Source organism: Bos javanicus, chromosome 13 (assembly GCF_032452875.1).
Source record: "Bos javanicus breed banteng chromosome 13, ARS-OSU_banteng_1.0, whole genome shotgun sequence".
Taxonomy (NCBI): domain Eukaryota; kingdom Metazoa; phylum Chordata; class Mammalia; order Artiodactyla; family Bovidae; genus Bos; species Bos javanicus.
In genome coordinates, this window is record NC_083880.1 from 58,525,720 (window position 1) to 58,548,810 (window position 23,091).

General features: G+C 53.8%; 1 protein-coding gene and 1 long non-coding RNA gene across 3 annotated transcripts in view; both read left to right on the top strand.

Moving 5' to 3' along the window:
- PMEPA1 (prostate transmembrane protein, androgen induced 1) overlaps nucleotides 1-23,091 on the top strand; it is a 56,499-nt gene that overhangs the window by 429 nt on the left and 32,979 nt on the right. The gene's annotated exons all lie outside the window — the stretch shown is intronic.
- LOC133259490 (uncharacterized) lies at nucleotides 187-14,043 on the top strand. Its single transcript, XR_009740425.1, has 2 exons — nucleotides 187-7,108; nucleotides 7,201-14,043. It is a non-coding gene; the product is annotated as an uncharacterized LOC133259490 (long non-coding RNA).

Below are 23,091 nucleotides of genomic sequence, written 5' to 3' on the forward strand. Positions count from 1 at the left end.
GCAGGGCGCCGTGCGCGGGAGGGCTGGGGCGGGTGGATCCGTGAAGTTTCCATTTTATTTCCCTAAGGGGCAGTCGCAATGGAGCAATTAGGCCGGCTCTTTATCAACTTTGGCTTGGGGGCAGCGGGGGAGTCCGGCGTGTGAGACACTGTCTGGCCTGCGCGGTGTCTGGAGCTCCGGGTGTGTGTCTGGAGTGTGCGTGGCGCTGTGGGTCTCGGTCTATGGGAGTGGGTTTCCGTGCCGTCCGTGGAGTGTGCTGTGACTGTGTGTCTCTGTCTGGGTCTCGGCTTCCCTCTCTGTGTGTCTGGCTGCCCCAGGAGTGTGTGCCCGAGTCTTCTTGGTCTCTGAGTCCCTCTGTGTCCGGGTCTGGGTACCTCTTTTGAGTGTGTGCGTCTCTCTGAGGGTCTGGGGACCATTTGTGTCCAGGTTTCCGAGTCCAGGGCTCAGCGCTGGCGAGACGTGGATCCTGAGTGTGTGTCATTGTGTGAGTGTCTGTGTCCCCGACGCACCTATAAATAGCCTCTGTCTGGACAGCTTGGCTCAGTCTGGCTGGGACGGTGGTTACAAATGAGTCAAAGTTTGGGGCTGTCTGTATTTGGGACTGCCTTGCTCCGAAAGGGGGAGGTAGACTTAGGGTGGGGAGGGGAGTGTTTGAAGCTTGATGCTGACTGGCCCTGCACTCGGAGGAGTTGAGAGGGGAATAAGCCTGGAGTCCCAACATCCGTAGCCCACCCATGTGGGCTTTGGTCTAGGTGGTGAATTGACTGCCACTGCCAGGGGACTGCCTTCTAGCCTATACTCCCTACCCCTGCCCATCCTTTTGGGGACCTCTTGCCTCTCTGAGCTTCAGATTCCCAGTCTTTGCCCCCAGTCACTCCAGGCGGGGGTGGCACACAGCCCTTCCCTGCAAGGGCCAGCCTTCCAGCTGGGACCAGGAGTCCAGAGTCAGCCGCCACCAAGGCGAGGGCAGTCACTGGGTGACTCATAAGCCAGTTTCCGCAGGCGGCTGCCACAGTTTTCGGCCCCTGAGCCTGTACAGTGAAGCGCAAGAGGTAAAAATAACCCGTGACTGGCCAGGCTGGGGCAGGCTGGCTGGCTTTGGTGGTAGGTCCTTCCATCTGCCCGTGCCCCCCCTTCCCCGCCCTCCAGTCCTGGAATTGAAAGCCTTGCTCCGCCCCCCCCCACCCCTCCCAGCTGCCCCACGCCAGGCCAGCGAGATGCCAGGAGAACCTGCCCAGAGCCAGCGTTTGCGGAATTGAGTTGCACTAAACCACATTGCTTCCAAAGGCCCTTTGTGAACTTGGGAGGCTAATGAAATGCACGAGGATATTATTAAAATATGTTCGCACACGTTTGGAGAGCTTCGTCCCTCTGTGGTGCTTTATTTCTCCCCCTCCTGTAAAGCTGCCTTAGGGAGCTCCCCCTGCCCCACCAGGGGTCGGCAGTGTCAGCCAGAACTTATCCATTATGATGGCTGGGCACAGTCAGACATTCCACTCTTCTTCCTTTGTGTTCAGGACTTTTTAAAAAATTCATTTTTATTTCTGTGCCTTCTTGGGCTAACTAGCCCTGACAGTATCTTGGCTGACACGGAGGGGCTGTTAAGTCCGTTGCCTGTTGTGACTGCTGTGCATCGGCATCCGAGAGGGACCCTTGAGGTTAATGCGCCTGGAACCCGGGCCTGCTCCAGCTGGCCCCGAGGTGGCCCATTAGTCACCATATTCCGTGTATTTTTTACACATGGCCCCTGCTTCCTGGAAGAAAGCCCAGGGCAGGGAGGGAAGCGGTCTCTAAAGCGCAGGTATAATATAACAGTTTGTTGCAAGTGCTAATCAGGTTTCCCAGAAATGGTCTGATGAGGAAGCCTTTAAGGCCTGGAGTTTCTTTATACAAAAAGAAAGAAGGAAGGATGAAAGGAAGGAAAGAAATGGACAGTGGCCACTGTGCATTTCCCGTGGCCTGAGTTGGGGGTTCAAGTAGGTCAGAGTTGGATTTGGAAGTGGGCTGAAGGGCAGTGTCCAGGTGGCTCCTCTTCTAGAGATGAAGAGATGTCCCTTGGCAGTCCCTTAAGTTCTCTGGGCCTCAGCTCTCTCATCTGAAAAAGGAGACCATGATGGTTGAAAAAACAAACAAACTCTACCATCTTTTAAGATGAGACCTCTCCCCTCCAAAGTCTGGCTTGAATAGTGCTGGGCCCTGGTGTGGACGTCAGTGGCACCAGATTTCACAACCGGGGTTCATACCCTCAATTTAGAGATGCAGGGAAGTGACAATGAAAAGCTTTGCCCAGGCCCCCAGTCAACGCTTAGACGTAGGTACTCGTGGAATGCACACACCATCTTGATTATGGAATGGGGGCCCCAGAGTAGGGGTCCACCTTCACCTTGTGGGCTGGAGATCAGCAGCATCTCCTTTGCCCCCGGGAGACTGGGAATTGGGTGGGCTCTGAGGATCATCTTGACTTTGACAAGACACTGCCCAGACTCTCCAGGGGCCCCCATCTTTTCTGAGCCTTGAGGGGTGAGGGCTGCTGTCTGATGGGAATTCACTGTTCCCAGAACACACCCCTTGAAAAAATACACCCATTTTGTAAATGAGCCAGGGGTCTTAGAATCAGACACAGCCAGCTCGAGTGACAGCCCACTGGAGATGATCGCTGAGGAGTCGGATGCACTGACTTTTGAGGAAAGGATTCCTCCTGGTATACGTTTGCATTTTTCTTGGCATTCTTTGACCTCTGTTTAGTTCTTCTGCGCCTGTTAGAAATCACCCCCTTTCTCCTCCAGCTTCTGCTTGAGACTTTTGGGGGCAGCCAGGTGCCCACTCTGCTTTCTGGACAGGCTGAATTGTGGGGCCAGACAATAACCAACTGTTGGTTCTGGTGGCAGTATTTCAGGAGGATCCTGGGAGGTGCCCCTGCCCTAACCCTACCCTGCATCTCTGCAGCAGTGTCTAATGTGGGAGCGTTTATTTTTTAAACACTGGCATCATAAGTCCCTGATTCCTCTTCTCTGACCTCTCCTCCGATCCCGAAAATCTTCTTCAGCACTAGAGACTCAGAAGCTCACAGGACAGCCCAGTTTTCTGGCAGTTTGTGTGGCACGTGTGCTATGCATGTGTAACACTTGAATGCCGGGGAATGTCAACCCGGGCTCTAGGATGCCTGGGCCAGACAGTTCCTTGCTGGGACGAAGGGGACGGTTGTCTTGGGTGTTGGCGTTTTACTCAGCATCCTGGCCTCTACCCTTTAGAGATCAGGAATAGGATTGTCCTTCCCCCACCAAGTTGTAACAACCAAGAATGTCTCCAGACTTTGGCAGGTGCCCTCTGAGAGGCACATTGTCCCTGGCTGACAACTACTGTTATAATCAGTTACTGGCTTTTCCAAGGGGACTGGGTGGGGGAAGAGGACAGAGATGATCATCAGTTCCCTTCCGAAATCAGTCCCCATGAAGCCCAAGTTGGCATCTGCCACTCATCCACGTAGCCTTTATTGAGCACCTGTTGTGTGCCACACAGGGAAGATTGGAGCTCCTTCTTGATGAAATTTCCGGTTTTCGCCTTAAATTTGCTTTTACCACCAGGAAAGACGCAGGCACCCATGAAAACAGATATTTCAGGTTTCTGGTTAAACTATTGATTCAACATCAGCTTTTACACCCGTGGGCCCTCTCAGTTGGGACTTCTAACCCACATGTTTTCTGCCTGGGTTTTAGGTTGAGGTGCTGTAAGAGGCTGAGTTTTGACTGGATCTCAGGTCAGGCCCTTGGCCATGGCCTCCCAGGAGGCCTGGGTCAAGCCAGCTACATCGCTTAGTGTGATCTGAGGTCAGGGGTGAGCTTAGTGTTTGTCCAAACACAGAACCACTAGTGGCTCTTGTGCACACATGCATACACAAGCACACATGTGCATGTCCACACACACCCCTCGGCATGCAAACACACACGCACACATATGGGTTCACATAGTCAGCTGCTAGCCCTTTCTGCCTTTCCTACCAGCTTCTCTTGGTATTGGGAATGGTTACAGCTTCTTCTGGGCATGTGAGAAAAATAAAAAGGAAAAAAAGTGCACACACACTTCCACCTGATGAGTTGTGCAAATATATGCACTCTCCCTTCGAAAGAGAAGGGAGATGGAGCTGTGGGTGAGGCTGCAGAGGAGAGGAGGCTGGAGGCAGGGAGTGGGGCAGGCACTTCTTACGTTTGGGACTGCAAGATGCGAAAGATCCATTTGCACCCCAGTAATCCCAGAGCAACCAGCTCAGGTGTGCCTAAGTACCCGCCTCCATGTACCTGCCCCACCTCATCTAGCCCAGGGCCAGGGTTTTTAAACGCTTATGGATCTGGCAATTGTCAAATCATAAGAAAGTGTTGGAGAGGAGGGTGCTGGTGGTGGACCCCCACCAGGAAGGCCTGCGTGGCATTGTCTCCTCTGGTGTTATCACCCAGAGAGAAGTTGGCAGGCAGCTGGGCACCTGGGATCCTGAACAAAGAGAAGGAGCTCTGACAGGTTGAGTGTTGGAAGCTATACTCCTGCCGGCCTTGGGCACTTTGGTGCACGTGCTGAGTAGCAGATCAAGGCTGAGGACCCATTCTGTGCTTTTTAAAAGGTGTTGTATGCACGTGTGCCTGTGTGTGCGTGTGAGGTACCCTTGGTTGGGGTAGGGCTGGGTGCTGTGTGTGCCGCATGCCCGTTCATCTTTGTGAGCCCGTGGAGCAGAAAGGATGTACCCACTGCTTGGGGGCTTCCCGAGGCCCGAAGAGGACAGCTCAGGGTGGCAAACTTGTTGTCCTCGGGGTGGGGGGGGCGGAGCTGCAGAGAACCAAGGGCAGAAGTGCCCCATGAGGCCAGATCTCCCAGTTTCAGGGGACCGAGCTAGATTTTGTTGTAAAACTCCTGGATTTTAAGTACAAGCTATTTCTTGTTTTCTCACCTGCTTGCAGACCCTTTCCAGCCCGAGGACCACAGTGGGTTCAGAGCCAGAGGGATGGAAGCTCCGCCCCCGTATCAGCATGCTGGCTATGTCCCATGTCCCTCGGCCCATCTGTCAGGCTGGGTGACAACAGCTCCCGTGTGCTGGGGTGTTGTGAGGATTCTCGAGGAGTCTGGCCTGCTGTTTGCACTGTGTGTTTCTGGGGGTCAGCAGTGACAGTGGGTGGACTTGGCCTGATGACCTACTTGTCCTGTCCCCAGCAGTCACACTCTGGCCCATCACCTGTTGAGAAGACCTTCAGAAGAGGGTTTCCCCACTCTGAGCCTGGGGTGCCAGAATTGGCTGGGAATGTTGGAATGAACAGGCCCATGCGGGATCATGACCTTGAGAGTGGAGGTGACTGAATATTTGTGTGTGTCATTGTCCCTGGCTGGCAAACCCCCAGCACATCCGCCCTTGGTCTAGAAGCTCCAGACATCTCTTAGGGTCCCCTGCTGGGTTCCTGGAGCCCACAGCCCACTTTGGAGGCAGAAGCTGGGCTCTGGGGCTGTGTGCAGCCCTGAAGTCAGCACCACCCTGACCTCAGATACCCACTGGATCCATTCCTTAAGATGGGAGCTCACAGCCCAGAGACTCAGAATGTGGGTGTGAGGCTCTTGTTTTGAAAATTCATTTCCATTTTTAACAAGTGACTGTATGGGGGTCAGGGGGTGGCCATCATATAGATACTCCATTCTTCTTTTCCGGGGGGTGGGGGGTTGTCTCAAGTCTCAGCCTCTGAGCCACCAGCATCTGAAGTCGTGTCAACTTCTCTTTCTTTTGGGTGACACCACAAAGCCAAACCCTGACACCGCAGGGTCTCGCCAGGGCCTCCTCAGGCATCCGTGAGGTGTCTGTCGGCAAGCTGGGAAAGGGCCCAGAATGGCTTGCCAACAGGAGCTGGGGCTTCGGCACCCCAGGAGAGGCCGAGAAAGGTTTGGGGCATCCCCAGGCTTTCCCAGAGCCACAGAGCAGCTTCTGTCTTCTGTTTCCAGGGTGACTGATGGATTTTTGTTTCCACTCCCTTTCCTAGCTGGATATGGAGAGCTTATTATGTGCCAGGCACTAGTGACGCATTTTTCTCCATCTTCAAAACAACTCTGGAAGAGAGCTGTTGCTGTCACCAATTTGCAGATACAAATAGTGGGAATCAGAGAGGGTAAGACACTTGCTCCAGGTCACACAGCCAGGAACTGATGTTCTGCTGGGATTTCACATCTCAGTGCCCTGACCCTGCAGCCCATGCTCCTGTGATTTCTTCCCCATGACACCACAGCAACTCCCATTCATTAGGGAGAAGCACCAACAAATCTCAGGCCACACAGTTGTGTCCTTTTCACTCTAGCAGTGCGCTGGCTGACTGTTCATTGGAAAGGTCTGCATCAAACATGTATCTTGCATCAGGCTGTCGCTGTCTCCAGCTCCTTCCCCCACCTCCAAACTACCACCATCTGATCTGGTGTCAGGGGCTTGGAAAGTCACCCAGGACTGTCCCTGGAGGGGCCATATCTTTACTTTTCCAGGATTTCCAGGTCGTCCGGGGTCTGGGCATGCCAGCCTTCTGGCCTGGTGAAATGATGATTATCTAGACTTTACAGGGGACCTGCGTGGAGCAGAGCATCCCAGACTAGTCATTCCTGTTTGGGCTCTGCGAGCCCTCTCTGGGTCTCTCCTTCCAGACCTATCCATAGTGTTGAATGTTGTGTAATGAGTTGTGTCATCTCTCTCTCTTCTGGTTGCCAAGTGCCAAGAGGTTGGAGATAGTATCAGTTTTGTTCATTATATTCTGAACCTGGTTGGTACTTTGTATATGAAGGGGGATGGAAGGGAAGGACAGGCAGACTCCTAAGAGATTCCAGGCAGGACAGGATGTGGTCAGGATGTAGATCTGCAAGACCATCCTTTTGGGGTTCCATCCTGGGCCTCCGCTTGCCCCTCTGCAGAACAGCGGGGAGGTTAACACCCACTTCAGAAATTGTCAAGACAGTCTCCCAGCAATCAACAGCACCTCTAGCACAAAATGCCGTTTTGAATACTAGAGACATTTCCACTGTTTGGGGCAGGAAGCTGTGTGCCCTCCCATCCTCCTCCCACCATCTCTCCTGAAGACCTCAGAGCCCTACGTGAGGGCGGGTGCAGAAGCCCACGCAGACACGCCCCTGCCACCGCCGACACGCCCCTGCCACCGCCGTCTCGCCCAGGGAGGTTGGGGGTCATGAGGGCAGGTGCAGAAGCCCACGCAGACACTCCCCTGCCACCGCCGTCTCGCCCAGGGAGGTTGGGGGTCTCTCAGTGTCACTTTAGTGCCACTAGGCTTCCCAGGTGGCGCAGTGGTAAAGAATCCGCCTGCCAGTGCAGGAGACTCAAGTTCAATCCTTGGGTCAGGAAGATCCCCTGGAGAAGGAAATGGCAACACACTCCAGTATTCTTGCCTGGAGAATCCCATGAACAGAGGAGCCTGGCAGGCTACAGTTCATGGGGTCACAAGAGTTGGACATGACTGAGCACACACACAAGAGCCTAGAAGTGACAAAGGCACATCACCAGGACCTGCCCCACATCCCCAGAAGGAGGATTTCTAGGGTAACTCTTTTCTGCACACACTTGCTTTGGTTGCCCTTTCCGTTTGGCATTGGCTCCAACGTAACTGTGAGACCCGTAGATTGGAAGGGGTGAGGCAGCTACTGTGAGGTTCCAGGTAGTGAGTGGATCTTCCTAATTTTCCCGCACAGTCTGATAATGCATTTGTTTTTCATTGGGGTAGGGGTGGAAGGAAGAAGGGGTAAGTCTCTGGACTTATTGTCGGAGCCTCTGCAGTGCACTTGCTCCGATGTCGAAAGCTTCGGGAAATGTGGAGTCTGATTTCTCTTCTTTCTCTTCAGATGTATTTATGGAAAGAAAAAGTGAAAGTGTTTGTCACTCAGTCATGTCTGACTCTTTTGTGACCCCATGCACTGTAGCCCACCAGGCTCCTCTGTCCATGGGATTCTCCAGGCAAGAATGCTGGAGTGGGTTACCATTCCCTTCTCCAGGAGATCTTCCTGACCCAGGGATCAAATCTGGGTCTCCTGCATTGCAGGCGGTTTTTTTTTTTTTACCATCTAAGCCACCAGGGAAGCCCTCAGATATATTCGTAACTACAGTCATGCACTGTTGTATCAGTGGGCTTGGGAAACGGCTCTCCTGGCCCAAAAGAGAGCTTTACTTATTTAGTAATGAGTGTAAAATCTGAGTGACTCTGACCTCCACAAGCCAGCTCTTAATGTCCCACTGTCCACTGTCCTCTAGAAACACCTCCTGGTGCTCCATGCGTGGCGCCAGGGCTCGGCTCCCCGGGGCTGGACAGATACAACTGAACCATTAAGCAGTCACGTGGGTTTGAGACACCAGCTTCCCTTCGATGTTTGGAGAAGTGGTCCCATATCTTTTGTCCCTGATATGGCCTTTGGTGGTGATGGGGGCTGGCAGCAGTGCCACATTCTACTTGGGATGGATACCACTTCTGTGTGATACTGGCACAGAGTAGATGTTCAATAAATAATGAAACAGTGGGTGAAAGAGTGGATTATGGTGTTCCTTCATTGCCCCCAGGGCTGCTGGGAGCCCACAGTGAGGTTTTGTAAACTCCGGGCCCTTGGCCTGCCTGCCAACCTTGACCATACAGATGGGGAAACACGTGCAGGTCACGTTGGGCTTTAGGGACAGGAGAGTCTCTGTTGGTCCTTAAGGTCTATAGGAGCTGGTGTTTCCATGCCTGGCTTTGCAGGTGGGGACAAAGTGACACATTCAGCCATGAATCTGTTTGGGTGTCAGTGGTTAAGGATACAGAAATATATGCTTTAATATATAAAACCATGTTCATGCACGTGTGCTCAGTTGCTTCAGTTGTTTCTGACACTTTTTGGCCCTGTGGACAGTAGCCATCCAGGCTCCTCTGTTTGTGGTATTCTCCAGGCAAGAATACTGGAGTTGGTTGCCATGCCCTCTTCCAGGGAATCTTCCTGATCCAGGGATCAAATCCACATCTCCTATGGGTCTTTCATTGTAGGCAGATTCTTTACCAATGAACTACCAGGGAAGCCCATAAAACCATGTATCACTGGATATAAGAAATATACATACATGTATTGATAGTATAAAACATGCAGAAAATTTTAAGATGGGTACATTCCACCCAAGACTAGGAGACATCTCTGAGATCCCTCTACTCAAGGCCATGGGAGGACCTCCCCACCTCTGCCTGCAGGTGTGCTAGGACTGAACCTGAGGCTTTCCTTGGCTTTACCCTGGGCTCCCTTGCAGATGAAACCTTCGGAAGCAATAGAAGTGGGTGCTGAGTCCGTTTTCCTGCACATGTGTGGCAAAGAAACCGCCCTTTCTCTGAAGAGGTTTTCTCAGCCCCACTCGTCTTGGGTACCTGGTTGCCAACTGTTCATCCAGAGTGGATTTGGCAGGACGGCCCCGCTGCCCCCTTGTTCTGCATTGCCCGAGTTGGTCCAGGCAGCTGCTGGTAAGATAGGCTGCTGCTGAGAGTATCAGCCAGGGGTGAGCTCAGATTTGTTCTCACTCATGGGACTTTGCCCACCAGAGTCAGACATTGCTGAGGGGGATGCTTTCTGCTGTGCTCAAGCTACCCCATAAGGTTCAGATGCCTGGCCCACAAGTGTCAAGTTACAGGTTCGATCCCTGGGTCAGGAAGATCCCCTGGAGAAGGAAATGGCCACCCACTCCAGTATTCTTGCCTGGAGAATCCCATGGACAGAGGAGCATGGCAGGGAGCCACAGTCCATGGGGTCGGAAAACAGTCAGACATAACTTAGCAACTAAGAACAACAACAACAAAAGGTTCAGATGCCTGGTCAGCAAGCATCAACCCAAGCCCTGTGGGGTGATCGGTCCCAGAGGCCACACTTCCACTCGCGAAGCTCAGAATTTGCACGTGGCCACCACAAACTGTTTCTGAATCAACCTAAATTTTATACCAGGTAGAGTAGCTGATATTCCTCCAGTGGATGTCAGTTGAGAAGTGACAGAAGAGTTTGGTGACTGTAGGTCATGTGTTTCAAAACCCTGATCAGGGAAAGGAGAATCTGTATGGTCTGTTGTGGTTGCTACACTTAGATAAATGAAATAAACGTTAATACCAAGACATTTGGTAAGACTCAGTGCATATGTGCTTACATCCAGACACAGCTCATGTGGCTATACATTTTAAGGTCTTAAATAAATGTCCAAAAGAAAGTAGAAAGTGAAGCGGGGGCAGGGAGGCTCCTTTCAGCCTGGAGAGCCCTGCAGGAATTTGGTGACTGCCAGGGCCCCCATTTTGCAAATTCCCAAGTCTGAGAATTCAGGCTGGTCATAGGTCTAATTGCCTTCCTGAAAACAGTTTAGTCGGTAATAATTCTGTAAACCTATGAATCAACTTTGCGCAAACACCCTGAGTAATTTCTTTGTTCTTTTCTTTCTCCTTTGTAATTGGTGTCTGTAAAAGCCAAAGGTTTGGTCCTGGGGAAGGCATGATTCATTTATTGGTGTCTGTGCCGCCCCGTTATCGTGCAGTCATTTCAGAATGCCGTCGCGGTGAGCCCAGACTGATTCATACGGGGCTGAACTGAACAGCCAACGGGGGTCACGGCCATAGGGAAATGATTTTTCCTCATCTGTTTATGATATGGGAGAGGGAGGTGGCTGTATCGTAGTGATGGGAAGGGTGTCAATTACATTGGTGAGTATAACCGATCAAATAGCGCCGGCCAGCCCTTTGAGCGTCCCTGCATTTGCTACTGTTGATGGTCCTTGATGGGCCACAGCTAAATGCAGTCCTATCTCGGGTGTATCTCTCCCACATTTATGGTTGCCGATCTCTGAGCAGGCTGACATGTAAGGACACCCCCGTCAAGCCTCAAGCAGAGTTTTCAACCCAAAAGCCACAAAGGCAGAGAATGTTGCCTTTTTAAAAAGTCTCTGCACTGGGTCCACCATGGAACAGTTTAAATATCCAGGCTTAAGGGGCTTCCTACATGGCTCAAGTGGTAAAGAATCTGCCTGCCAGTGTAAGAGAGGCAAGCTCAGTCCCTGGGTCAGGAAGAGCCCCTGGAGAAGGAAATGGTAACCCATTCCAGTATTCTTGCCTGGAGAATCCCATGGACAGAGGAGCCTGACAGGCTACAGTCCATGGGATCTCCAAGAGTCAGACACAACTTAGTGACTGAATACACACAATACACATTCAAGGGCCAGGGGCCACGCCTATCCCCTCTCCATTTCTCTAACAAGGATAGTTACTAGCTGTTTGCGGTTGTCAAGGCTTTGCATTAACCTTAAGTATTTGGAGACTTACATGTGGAGCCACTATTTTGTCTAGTTTTATTAGTTACTTTTGGCCCTAAATAAAAATATCACTGTCCTCCCATCTGGAGAGTGATTAGAGTCACCTGCTACTTGGCCTAGAGGTACAATTAAGATTCCAACCTCCAATCGTCCACATAAATCTAGGCCCTGGCTGCTAGTGCATAATCCAGAAGTTGGTCTATTGAGATAAGGAATATTTCTTCCTGCAGCCCTTTCTCCCGATGTCCTCTTGTCCGGTTTCTTCTGTCCGTGTGACTTGCTCCATTGTTTCCTGTCCTCTGCATCAGCTCAGGTATCTGTGGATTCCCAGCTCCTCTATGTCTTTAACACAGTTAGAAGAGAATCTAGCTGGTACTTACTGAGCTGCTTTGCGACTTTCACCGTGTGGATCAAGAATGAGTACATGGCATTTGAGGCAGCACTCCGCTTGTTGCCCGTGGCAGACATTGCTAATCAGTCCCAGCACGGGGAAGCATCAAGGGCTGCGGAAATCCTGGAAGAGGAGGAATCAGTCCTGCACGCAGCCACCGAGACTCCCCATCTGCTCAGCATGTTACATGGAGGCCCTTGGGCTGCCTGACAAGTCAGGAACCGTCCCTACTGTCAGATCTAAGGCTGTGCCGCCACCTCGATGTGACCCAAATCCCAGCTTCAGCTGTCAGGCCTGGGTTCCTCACAGTTCTCTGGACTTGTTCCTGATGAGATCTGGAATAAGACCCCTACCCATGTTACTCTTGCCCCCCCAGACAGTACTTCAGTTGTCTTTCTTTACAGTCGGGGTCACCAACTCAAACGTCACAGAAACCTCTGTTTTCACCTTGAATGTGCGTTGTGGCATTCCTTTACACTCTAGTGAGAATGAGCTCTGGATGGGGATGGGGTTAAAAAAAAAGAGCAGGAGAGGAGAGAAGCTGGACAGTCAGTATCTGGGGGCTGAGCCCCCAGTGACTTTGTTTGTTTTATTTTCTTGGCGATCTCCTTAGTGGTTTTGTGGCTCTCAGATGCTCACCAAGCATCATGCACGCCCTTGTGGCAGCCTCATTGGCATGGAGGAGGTGGAGCCAGGGCACGTGCCAGGGTGCAGAGATCGCCAGCCAGGAGCAGAGCAGGACTTGATCTTGGGCCGCAGGGCTCCAGAGTCTCTCCCCCCAGCTTCATAACCACCTGTCACCCGTGTGCTGGTGTGGCTGACTCCAGGCCTCCTGCCTTTGCCCTCCGGCTTTTGCAGCTGGCCTGGCGTCCTGTTCCTCCCTCCTCTGCGCACTCTCCTTCTTGGAATGGTCATGGGCAGTCATCCCGGGGCTCGGGGCCAGCGGGAGCAGAGCTCTGTCCTGGGTCGGATTGCCGTTGACAGGAGAAAGGGGTCATGATGACCTGTGGGGTACTGGGCTTCTGGCGAGGTTGCTTGGCAGAAGGGTGAGAAGAGGGTCCGGAGACCATTCCACTGAGGATCCTCTCCAGTCCCCTTCTCAACCCTGCCCTTCTCCATTCTGCTGACCGTGGAAGCCACAGCCACAGTACCTCTGCAACCCTGACCCTCAGACGCACCCCAGGGTGCGAGCGGAGCTTCTTTAAACTTCCCAGGGAATTCCAGGGTGCAGCAAATCCCGCTGGGCTGGCCCCCACCCGGCAGTGCTTGCAGATAGAGAAACTGAGATCCAGTTGAGGAAGTACAGGAAACCTGGGCACGAAACCCTTCTGTGGCTGATGGGAGCACTGCCACTAATAATGTCATCACCGTGAGGACAGCGGGCTGGCGGGACTCCGCGTGAGCCAGGCTGGAGCAACGCTTGCAAGCTGCACCGTGAGTCGGGCAGCCGGGCCCATGGGGCCCGGGCCTCGCCTTCCAGCACCCGTCTGACGTTCTGGGCCAGGTGCTTGAACAGGCGGGCAACACCTGAGGCCTCTGCCCGCCATGGTGCAGGGGGATGGTCTGGGGCCTGGTGGCTGGAGTGGTAGCCAGGGGCTGTATGTTATTGTCTATTGGGTAATGGTGGGGCACCTGGTTTCGCCAGGATGAGGACAAGCACCTGGTGTCCTGGCTTCCTCTTCTGCTTCCTGTGGCTGCCAGCCACGGCCTGAAACCTGGCCTTCGACTGGATCTGCCCTCTCCTTTTGCCTCCGGCATTCTTGGTTTGCCTCTGTGTGGCTTTCTGCTTCACTGGGGGTGGCACCTTGCTTCTTGAAGGGACATCACTCACACAGGGCACTGGTGGGCTTGTAGCCAAAGGCAGAATGTTCCAGACTTAAGGCTTTCCCATCACTGAAGCCCCCGATGAGCCCTGCTCCTACCTCTGTCCCCTACCATCTCTCCCCATCTCCTCCCTTCTTAATTTTGTTCTCTGTAAAACAGGCTTAATTGAAACCCGGGGTTCTTGTGAGAAGGAAGATACTGCAAAGGCCCAGTCAGATCTCACCAGCTGCCCTTCTCTTCCCTTCAGTTGTTAAACATCCTTTTGGAATCTGTGTTTTCCCCTGCTGTGATGTGTTTATTGAGGTATAATTTATACGCACAAAGTGCACAGACGTAAGTGTACACTGTGATGAGTTTTGATAAGTGTCTGTGTCTGTGACAACCATCCAGGTCAAGAGGAAGGTCCTTCCGGCTCCCCACAAGCCCCTCTGCCCCTTGCCCCTCTGCCCCTGCCCCTCCGAGGCAGTCACTGCAGATTCCATCACCAGAGATTAAATGTTCCAAGTGGAGAGCTTTGCATAAATGGAGTCACACCGTATGTTCTTTTTGCTTGCTTTCAGTCAGCCTCCTGACTTTGAGATCCATCCGTGTTGTGTGTCTCAGTTGTGGTTCCTTTTTATTTCTGAGCAGCTCTCCATTGTATGGATGAACCACAGGGCTGCTGTTCACACAGGGGAAAGCCTCGTCAAAGGGGTACATGAACCCAAAGGAATGACTGTTTAACGGTGGAATTCCAGGAGCCTTCATGGGGAAGAGGTTTTATAACCTGAATCTGAGCCCCTGAACGGGCATCGAGGACCTGGGCGTCTGTCCAGCTCCAGCACGGGGGGCTCAGGATAGTGGCAGAGGCGTTGGAAACTCAGCAGTCCATACCTCTGCCGCTGCCTGGCACGACTGCACCAGCCGCAGAGCCCAGTCCTCCAGCCTGCTTCACCTGGCCCGCATTCCTCTGCCAGGAATGAGGATGTGGGTGACCCCAGACAGGTGTGAATCATGTCTGGGGAGGTGGTTACTCAGAGGCAGAGAGCACTGAGGCTGAGTTCCTGCTGGCTGACGCCGATGGACAGCTTGGACCTTGGGATAGAGCTGTGTGGGCATGCCTCATTGGAGAGTGTGGAGCTGGCAAAAGGGGTCCTTGACACTTGGACTCGAGTGTTTACTGAAGAAGGAAACGACCCTCGCGAGTAGCTTTAGAGACAGAATGCCAGTTTAGAATCACGGCTCTGTCACTCCCCAGGCCTCAGTTCTTCATCTGTAAAATGGGGATGCTAGTAAGTGTGCTGACTCTCTGGGCTGCATGTGACAACACACAGCTCACTTATAGGTATTTACTGAATGCCAGGCACCATGCTACCTGCAGCTTTGCAGGAGCTGCTGTTACTAGACCTGTTTTTCAGATGGGCAGCCAGACTGAGGCTCAGAGGACAGGAATCACTTGCCCAAGGACACACGAGGATACTTGGCTGAGTTGGATCTGGGACCCCTTGACACCACTTGAGTCATAACCTCCTGACTTTGTAAGTTCAGAGAAGTTGACAGACCCAAAGCCGACTGGCAGCCCGTGAGAAAACCTTAGATGGCATGTGGACGGGCATTTTAGATTTAATAGTTATGTCCTTAGGTTAAAAGATGTTGAATGTAAATTAGGAAGGATGGGACAAGCAAAGTGCATCATTGATTTCATGAGTGTTGCTTAAAACAAGGCTGCGTAGTCAAAGGGATTGAATATTTACTTTTTTTTAAATATCAAGAAATGTAAATTCCTGTAACAGGGTATTTGGAAATGGCAAAGCTCAGAAAGGCTGGTTGAAGTGATGTTTAAGGTGCACTTCGCAAGGAGTCCTCAGGGGACTTTAATAAGCAATTATAGGCTCACAGCACTTTGCTCTTTGCCCTACTAGGGTCAGCCGGCCGTTTGAAGGTCGGGGTCAACTCAGTTCTAATGAAATCAAGGTCGCAGGGTCATGTCAGAGGCGGGAAGCCAAGGGGATAGTTCATGGGCATGGAGTTATGGATGGAGGGGGAAGCCCCCATCCTTCCCCTAGACACACAGCTCCAAGCAGCTTCCTGCAGGTGACAGGCTTTGGCTTTATGCTCAGGAAGGTGGGGAGAAGCCAACCCATTGCCCTGGCATCCATGACCTGCTCCACACAGCTGTGTGTCCTCGGATCTCTGTATGTGTTGGAATCAAGATTTCTGTGTTCTTTCTTTGTAAAAGAAAAAAAAATTCTCCCTAGCTTAATTGCCCTCCAGTGCCTGGAATGATGTGGTATTTTGCAGAATAGACCTGGTTTATTGTGTAGGCGCCCAGTGCACCTTTTTGCCTTTGGGGAGAGGCAGGCATAAGGGAAGTACAGAGTCCCATGGGTCCCAGCTCCGTCCTGGGCCTCACACGGGGGCATGGGCTCCTGACCGGCCATCTGCTGCACTGCCCCCACCATCCCCTGATTATGTCTGGGTCACGCCCCTGCATTGGAGGAAGTCCTGCCGCCTGTCTGACTTGGGGGTTGGCAGAGCTGTGTTCATTTCAACTATTTTCAAAACAGTCAAAGCATGTGACAGATGGTGGAGGGAGCTGTTTGAAGACCCCTTCTGAGGCTGGTATTGAGTGTCTCGGCGGTGTCACAGCTCCCTGGTGGGCCCCACTGGAGAAGCTGGTCTGATGGGGAGAACCAAGCTTCCTTCCAAAGAGCCTCAGACTCAAGGACCTTCCTGCCCCTGCACTCCAAGTCTCAGATCCCAGGCCTGGGGCCAGCCGGAAAGATCTGAGAGGAAAGGGCAAAGAGGCCGCTCTTTCAACCCGCTGGCCTTACTTGTGGGAGCACACAGCCCCGGCTCCCCTGCCCTCTGCTCATCCGGGCCTGCCGCCTCCCTGACTACCTGTCTAGGAATTTTTATTGCAGCCCACAGAGGCATTGCAGCTTGGCTGGAATGTGGAAGATCCTGGGCGTGTGGCAGGCGTCAGACCCATGGGTCCTGGCCCCTGGGTGGGAATGCAGGCTCAGCGGCCCCTGGCCTGCTCACAGGTGAGCTGGGCCAATGTAGTTCCACTGCCCCGGGGGCCTGTCTGGCCTTTGCACCCCCTGGTCCCACCTCCTTGATTCTGGGTAGATTTTGGTCTGATCACTTCCCCTGAGACCTTAACCCATGCCAGGGGCTAAATCAGGAGCTGATTGTGATCAGGTGTGAAAGCCAGGAAACTAGTCCTATGAGTAAGAGCTTTTAGGCAGCCGCACTGTGTCCCAGAGAATGAGGGCCAGGGCTCGCGCTGTAGTGTGGAGTCCTCCCGACGCCCCCGGCAGGACTGTGATCTCTAGGTCCCTTGTACAGACACGCACAGGCTGAAGCTGGGAGGGCGCGGCCTGAGGGCTCATGGCTGGTGAGTGGTGGGCCGGGCCCTGAACCCTAGCAGTCTGGCTCCCACACTTATCTGTGTGGGCTATGGGCTTGGCCAGGGAATGGTTATGGTCCTTGTGGATCTGGTCAGCCTTGCCATTCAGCGCCAGGAGGGACTGGCCTGGCCAGTCCAGGGTGGCCTGGGGTCGCAGAGCTCTACCCTTTCTCTCGACTGTGAAGAGTGTCCAGGTGAGGTGGCAGTGGGCAGAGGGGCCCCAGACTCCAGGCTGACTGATTCCAGCTTCCATGGGTCACCCCGTCAGTGGGTTTCAAGCCAGTGGTGCTTGCCAGTGTGGGAGAGCCGTCCTGCCTCTTCTCCATCTGGCAGCCTCGGCCCTCGAGGAATTCTGTGACCAGGACTGGCCGTGTCCATCTCTTTCCAGCCTTAGGCCACATGGACACCCAGCTTCCCTGAAGGAGCAGAGGAGGGGGGCTTCTGGGGGAGGGACCAGGCCCTTGATCCTGGCTGCCCCGTGGGTATCAGCCCCACCCTGTGGTTCCAGGGGCACATCTGATGTGCATTGAAGGGGAGCAGCCTTCAGAGTCCTTGTGAGGCCAGGCCTGGCGTGCAGGGAGTGAGCGGGCAGAGGATCCAGATCCAAGAAGAAGAAAGCCAGGTTCTGACCTCTGAAGCTTAGGAGAATGTCTTTGGGGTGGCTGCTCTCTGAGCTTCTGTTTCCTCCCCTGCAAAATGGGGGTGGTGAGAGCCACCCACGTTATGGGGTCATAGTGAGGACTTCGGGAGAGAAGACCTGCTCAACTGAGTGATGGGTGCCTTGTAGATGCTCCACCAATGTGGCCTCTCCTATGGTTAAGACATGGCCAGTATTGAGGGAGAGATGGCTTTGGGAACCCTAGGACCTGCCCATGAGAAGGGAGGAAGGAGTGGCATGGAAGCCCTTGGCTGTAGTGGGGAAAGTTAGACAAGGCTTTGAGGCATGAGTAGGCGTTCTACCCAGGGAAAGTTTTCTCCCGTAAGGTTAGAGGTACCAGCCCCTCCCAGGCACATTCAGGGTTCTCTTCACCCCGCTGTCCACAGGAAGTAGAGGCACAGTGGGGGTGGCATCAGTACTGAGGCTGGGTACCAGCGAGGTGGTCTGAGCCACCTGTGGTAGGTGTGTCGTGGACAAGACCCAGACCTGGAGTTGTGGACCTGGCCTCAGCCTGCTCTCTAGCCTCAGGCCAGTGTCTTCCCTGCTCAGGGAGGGATTGAGGGTGCTGGCATCTTCCAGTCTCCACTCTGACCCATTCCATTTTCCACTGCAGACGAGTGCTTTCTTCGGGGGAAAGTTCCTTCTACCCTCCCCCCAGGGGCCAGGAGAAGAGTTCTGAGGAATGGGAGCTGCTGCCTAACAGGGGGCCCCCCTGCAGACCCTGCCTTGCTTACCTGGGCTCCCCGGGCACCTCCTTCACCCTTGTCCCATCCTTCCCAAGAGACCCTGGTGACCCAGCCCTGTGGCACGGTGGGGGACCTTGACCCCCGTGAATCTGCCCCTTCCCCTTCAGAGCCTGCCCCAGGCCCCTGCCCAGCCCCCCACTCAAAGCTCTTCTGTGGGTGTAGGAAAGGAGCCCTCAGCCCATCCTAACTAACAGGTGTGCTGGAAGGCTGGGTGGGTGTGTCATCTATTATTTTGTGCTCATGTAGGAGCCTCACTAATGGGTAGTTTGCCTCAGTATTTCATTCGTGAATTCAACACATTTACTGAGCACATTAACTTCCCACGTGGCTCAGCTGGTAAAGAAAGTGCCTGCTAATGCAGGAGACCTGGGTTCGATCCCTGGGTCAGGAAGATCCCCTGGAGAAGGGAACAGTTACTGAAAAATCCCATGGACAGAGGAGCCTGGCGGGCTACAGTCTGTGGGGTCGCAAAGAGTCAGATGTGACAGAGCACGCACACACAAGGCGCCACGCTGAGCACCTACTGTGTGCTGGGTCTAATGCTCTAGAAGTTCACAGCCATGAGAAGGCAGCCCCACTTGAGTGGGGCAGACAGGAAGTAAGGGAACCAGTGAACATGAAACAGCTTTCCCCAAGTCCCACAGGAAGAGACTGGGGAGAGGCGGGCCTGGAGGCTGGGACTGGCTTTCTCTGTTTCCTCTGCTTTTCCATCAGCCTTGTAAACGCGGGTGTCCCATAGGACGAGTGCAGCCCGTTTTATCAGATGCATGGGTTCTTAACTCAGACATGGAACTGAAAAACAGAAACTTCTGGACTTGCCCACTGGGGCGCTGATCTGGAAACTGGGGGTGTGCCCGGAGTCAGAATTTTTATGTTTTCTTGTAGGAGATACAGATTCGAAACCCCATGGTCTTGGATTCTGATGAGCAGGGTCCCCAGCAATGCCGGCGTCCAGGGCCCACCCCCAGGGTTTGTGGTGGGTCAGGACTGGCCTTGAAGCCCTTGTGCCCTCTCTGAGCATTTCCTAGGACAGAGGCCCAGCAGAGGAGTTACCGGCTAGCCCAGCCATGTGCTTGCTTTTCAGGCTTCTGCCTTTCCATGAAGACCTCTTGGAATGCCCAAAGCAATGTTTACCCGCCCTAAAGAGATAATGATAATTTCACAGTGAAAATAGCCTGATTCTTCTGATAGAAAAAAAGTGATACATGCTCCTTATTTGAGAAAAATTCAAAGAATTTGATAAATGACAGAGACAGACGTCTAAATGCTCACAGCCTCGTCACATGGAGATTAGTTTGTTCCACAGGCCTGTCTCCAGGCACCTGCAGTGCAGGCTGATAAAGCGGGGATAGCAGTGGCTGGAGAGATGGGTGCAGGGCCCCCACCACGCCCCAGCAGTTTTGGGGAGGGGGAGGGAGACGTCCCCTCTGGGTGCCCTGTCTCCTCCCTGAGACGTGGAGTCTGAGACTGCCGTGGGGACCTCCTGCTCATCCTGGCTGCCTGGGTAGCAGCCTGTGCCTTTACGTCTCAAACGGGCTGATGCCCATTGGAGAGGCTGGGCCAGTGCCCAGAATGAAGAGGGTGTCTGATGGACCCCAGTTGCTATGGGGGGTGGTTGTACAGTCTCTTACCTCCAGGCCTCACATTGGCCAAGCAGTGCTGCCTCTGCATCCATTCGATAGATCAAAGCTCCTGAGTCAGACTTCTATTAAAGCAGAGGTCTTCCTGGTAAAACATAGTCTGAGAAACCACAGATCTTACTCTAGCCTCTTTTTACAAAGGTGTCCTAGAGGCCCAGAGAGGGTGAGTAGGAAGGTAGAGTCACACAGCCAGTGTTTGCCGCCCAGATGTCCAAGAACACATCCCCTCCGCTACTCGAAGCAAGTTCTTCCAGATGCAGGAAGACACTCCTCACCTCCAGGGTCCCTGCTAACCCAGCCTGGTCACCTCAGCCCGGAACGCACTTGAAGCTTCTAAACTGGTCATGATAAACAGCTGACTTTTGTGTGCATGTGTTTACAGGCTCAGTCACTTTGGTCATGTCTAACTCTTTGCAACCCTGCAGGCTGTAGCCCACCGGGCTCCTCTGTCCATGGTATTTTCCAGGTGAGAATACTGCAGTGGGTGCCATGCCTTCCTCCAGAGGATCTTCCTGACCCAGGGATCGAACTTGTGTCTGCTTGTGTGTCTGCATTGGCAGGCAGATTCTTTACCCACTGAACCACCTGGGAAGCCCCTGACATTTCTGTACGTGCCTGCATTCAGGTGCTGCTCCTAGGGCTTCCTGTGAATTAGTTCCTCGAGTGAATTAGTTTTTTAGTGATGGGCCAAGGGATTCCCTGCATTTCATTTGGAGATGGCACATCCAGCCTTGGCAGCCACCCAAACCGGATCCTCGGGACTGAGCTCTGGCCACATCCCTGTCCCCCAGGAGGGCAGGCAGGGGGGACCCCAGAGGTGTTGGGCCCTCACACACCCCTCCCGGCCCCTGCTGTGCCCCGACCTTTCCACCCGGGAGGCAGGCCTCCGTCCCTGTTATACAATGCCCTCTTCTCACGTTCAGACCGGCGGTCTAGACGCTCACGCTCCCTTTTGTTCTGGAGGGTCAGGGGTTGGAGAGAGGCCCCAGAGAAAGGGACTTGGGCCGAATCTTCCCCCAGAGAAGAAAGGGGAGGGGAAGGGTGAAGGGACACCCATTTCAGAGGAGGAAGCCCATTGTCTCCCCTCCTCAGCCAGTGACCAGCCTCCCAGCAAAACACGCACTGATTTGTAATGCTGGAGGCTGCTCCCAGCGGAGACGCGCCGTGAAACCTGATGGAGCTACGCCCACTTGGGCCTGTGTGCCCAGAGCTGCCCAGCGGACACCATCTAAATAAAACCCCACAGCCCATGCCAGGAGATCTGGGCCAGGCTGCCAGCCGGATCCCAAGGGTAGCGCTTGGCCCAGCCCAAGCCCAAGAAACCCTGTGGGAAGAGATGTGTCCCTACCACATCCCCCAGCCTCCAGGCTCTGTCTGCCCCGTATTCTCCCCATGTCTGGGTGCTTCATCCGGGGTGGAGTAGACCAAAATGTCCCTAAGACGCCTTGTCTGTGACCACTGGTGACAGGAAGCTCAGGGCGTCTCTGCCTGGGAGCTGGCGCTGACCAAGGAGAGAGACAGTTGGAAGCTCTAATTCTAGGCCTAGTTCTTAACTAGTGAGGTCTGTAGGCACTAAAAGCCTCAGCTGCCTCATCTGTAAATTGGGGCAAACATGAGCTAACCCATCAGCTAACCCACTCAGCTCCCTGAGTGCCATCCCTCTTGACCTTGGTAATTGTGATGCTGTTCGTCTTGGGATAGAGCCTCCTAACCCCCTGGTGAATTCAGAGCCAGTAGACAACCCGGGCAGAGGCCATGGCAGTCATGAAGAGAAGCATCTTAGGGTGCAGGATGGCATCGGGAGGTGGGGGTGGCTGGGGAAGCCAGGGGCTGGGTTTGGGGTGATGTGCCCAGGATGAGAATCACCCCAGTGGGGCTGGGCCCTGCCAAGGACTTGCTGTGTGATGCAGCCAGTCGCTTGCTCTGAATGACCCCTCCCAGCTCTGCTGTGCTGGGGAGAAGCTCCTAGAATGGGGATGCCACACGGTATCCATCACCCATTCAAGCCACAATACCTGTTGGTGCAGCCTTGCAGAAGGAGAAGCAAGATTTCATCCCAGGGATGAAGAGTTCCCGCAGAGGTCAGAGAGCCTGTGAGTTGCCTTTGAGACCTTCAAAGCCACAAGGATGGCTGGAGCTGAGGGGTGAAGCGGGGGCCCTTAGAGCTTGGAGGATGGGGTCTGATCTCACCAGGTTTCAGGGGAGTTTGGAATTGATGCTGGGGTAATGGGGAGCCTGCAAGGGTTTAGAGCTGGAGGGGGAGGGGTAACAGAGGCCAGTGGACACCCATCTCCAGCTGCAGCGTGGAGAATGGGGTTGAGACAGGGCAGAGGTGGTCCTGCCATGTTCCAGGGTACCAGGGACGGCAGTTGGACCTGGTGTAAGGGGAGGGAGGGCAGGGTCAAGGTTATGGTGAAGGCCCTGGACCACCAGCTTGACCTCGAGGTGGTCACAGCTGAGAGCAAGACAGAAGGACAGAGGACCTGGGATGGTCAGGGTCAGTGGCCGTGGTGAGGGGAACTAGGCTTCTTTCCCTTGGACACTTTCCTCCACTCATGGGAAGAACTGCTCCTTCTCAGGAGCCATCTGGGAGGCCCTGAGGGTCTGAGATGTGTCTGGGAAAGTGGAACGGGATGGAGAGGCAGGAGCCCACACAGCAGGGGCCTGTGTGGGCAAAGGTTCGGAGAGATGTGTCTGGGTGTTTGTGATAATCCCTGGGGTCAGTCCATCAGTGGTCCTCCCAGCTCCCTAGACCTTGTCCTTCAGGACTTCTAGTTACTCCCCATGTTTTATCATTTCCTTTCAAAGACTCCCTACATCTATGTTTGGAGAAGAGTTTGCAGAAAAATGTTTCACTTAACTTCCTGGGACTCTGGGGACAGGAATCTCCCCAGGCCTGGGCTGGGGGTAGGGGTTGGGGGGGAAGCGCACTCATTGATTAGTAATGTCTGCTGTGGTTGCGGGATGAGACTGGCAGCAGGTGTGTGTAGGAGGAACTCACAAGTGCAGGAAGCGTCTGGGTTCTCTCTAGTCCTGCATAGGTCACCCGGCCAAGTCACATCGTCAATAGCCTTGGAGTCCAGCTGTTAGACAGCAGTGCTGACCAAGCGCTGGCCCTGCCCTGGGCACAGGAGAC